The sequence below is a fragment of the Dermacentor silvarum genome, unplaced genomic scaffold (genome assembly GCF_013339745.2).
Source record: "Dermacentor silvarum isolate Dsil-2018 unplaced genomic scaffold, BIME_Dsil_1.4 Seq2202, whole genome shotgun sequence".
Taxonomy (NCBI): Eukaryota; Metazoa; Arthropoda; class Arachnida; order Ixodida; family Ixodidae; genus Dermacentor; species Dermacentor silvarum.
The window spans coordinates 16,115-18,367 of NW_023605882.1; the positions used below are offsets into that span (position 1 = coordinate 16,115).

General features: G+C 53.4%; 1 non-coding gene across 1 annotated transcript; it reads right to left on the bottom strand.

Moving 5' to 3' along the window:
• Positions 1 to 1,892: 1,892 nt before the first annotated feature.
• On the bottom strand, positions 1,893 to 2,011 carry Trnal-caa (transfer RNA leucine (anticodon CAA)). Its single transcript has 2 exons — positions 1,974 to 2,011; positions 1,893 to 1,938 (listed from the first exon to the last, which is right to left on the bottom strand). It is a non-coding gene; the product is annotated as a tRNA-Leu (tRNA).
• Between the last annotated feature and the right edge of the window lie 242 nt (positions 2,012 to 2,253).

The window sequence follows — 2,253 nt, forward strand, 5'->3', positions numbered from 1 at the left end:
TGGGCGTTCCAGTTAACTTTTTGAGGAAAACGCTGTTTTATGCATTGAGGCACAAAAGTAACTGGCCTTAGCGCTAAAATAATGCCATAGTATCGACACTGGTAATAGTGCGATCGCAAAAGCGGTAACATGGAAATGGTTGGAGGAGTGGTTCTTTGTATAATTTATTTTTCCTTACGCGGAAACAATGTTCGTTTTTGCGGAAAAGAAAAAAAAAAACATTTGCGTAGCTTGCACTGGCGGCGCAATGCTAAAGAGACAGCGGAGATGATGGGCACCTAGCTAGCCCTGGCTTTTGGCCTAGACTAAGCACTACCAAGTCATCCCCAGCATTTCCCGGAATTTATGTATATTGATTGATTATCGATTAGCTATTCATTGGCTATCGATTGTCTATTTCAAGATATTGGCCACGTATTTGGGATAGGCTACCAACGTTTAGCGTGCCCAAGCTAAGCGTCGTGTTGGATGCCATTGCTACTACGGGAAAGAGAGAAAGGCCCGGAGCATCGTGCTCACCGCAACGTCTAGCCAGCAGCTAGACGCCCCCGGGACCGTCCGGTGGTCTGGCATGGTCCGTAGTCGGTGGTGGCTTGTCGCCTTCCTTCCTGTCCCGAAGGATGTTTGGACAGGGCTTGAAGCTGCTCCTTCTTATCATAGTTGACTTTGCAGGCGGCCCGTCGGCGTGATTCTTAGCAGTTGCTTTGCCGTCGGTGGCGTCTAGCGGCCTTTTGAAGGGAGTGTTGCCGCTCACATCCATAGCGTCGCTGTCTGGGGCCGGGTCACCACCTTCTGCCACGTACGCGGTATCATCGGATACCAGGCGGTTTTCACTGCTTTTCTCCAGTTCTTCAGGAGGACCTGAAGGCTCGTCTTTCTTTTGGGGAGTAGCAAGTACGCCTTCCATACCTCCCTCTGTTTTTGTTGTCGCCTCCGCATTGTTGGCGCTCTCCTGGTCACCCGCCCCTTTGGCGGCGTCCTCGGCTTCAGCAGCATCCATCCTGATCTCTGCGGTGACTTCGCTTGCTGGTGGCCCCACGGCTGTAGCGTACGTGCGTACACACTGATCTTCAGTGTGGCCAAAATTACGGCATCGCGGCACCTTGCATTCGCGACGGACATGCCCGACACCCTTGCATCGTAGGCACTGCATCGGCCGTCCAGGCACCACGACAAGGACCAATTCTTGTAACTCAATGCAACTCGGATTTGGTGCGGAAGGTCGTCTACTTTCATTCCGCTCTTCACTTTCAGTAGAACGGTTCGAGACGTTGAATCCTTATCTCCGACGCCTTTGACGCGCCATCGTTCTCGCGTCACTTCAATGACCTTGCCAAAGGCTGCCAGCGCTGTCTTTACATCTTCGGCCTCCACCCAGTACAGCAACCAATGAAGGCGAAGGCGTACCTGTTGGTCTTGAGGGTCGACGACTACGCAGCGACGCCCTTTCACGTTGAGTTCTTTCAATGCCAGCAGTTTCTTCGCCGCCTCGTCGTTCGAGAAGGTGACCGCCCAAACATGATTGATCTGGCAGGGGCCAAGGGCCACGACTTCCGGTAGCAATCCAGTCGGGACGAGCACGTCTCGGAAATCTTCGACCCTGTAGGGCCTTGCTCGCACGTCGCCATGTAAAAACACGGGGTTATTTACAACACGTCTCTTGGGCAGAGGTGGCAAAATAAACTGATAACTCGCTTCCTCGTTATCGATAAGCCTGTTACCGCGGCTGGTGGCCGCAAAAGCTGCTCCTTCGGAGCCCATGATTCACACGTCCGCACAGCTCGGCTGCCGGAAGCAGAATCCACTCGGAAATCCTGACACGGCCGAAAGACCGTGAAAAGAGAGAGCAATGAGTGACGCGTATAGAGAGATATAAAAAAATACAAAACTTGTGTCAGAAGTGGGATTCGAACCCACGCCCACATACGTGGACCAGAAGCCTCGTGCAACCCGCATCGCTGGGCAAGGTTTCCCTTGAGTCTGGCGCCTTAGACCACTCGGCCATCCTGTTTTTTTTATTGCGATAGCAATTATATGGACACTCAAAAGCAGATTTCTGCCGTCGGCGTCGCCGTCGCCGTCGCCGTGAGGTTCCGTATGACGTCATTTGAGATGAAATCGTCGCCGCGCGCCGAACGCTGTATGTGCGAGTGAAAGGGCGCGAGGGGCGCGTCTTTCACGGGGAGTGAACGCACGGCGGAGAACAAACGCGCGTTTCTGCGCCGTGCTCGCTTAAGGGCTGCAGAAGTAGGC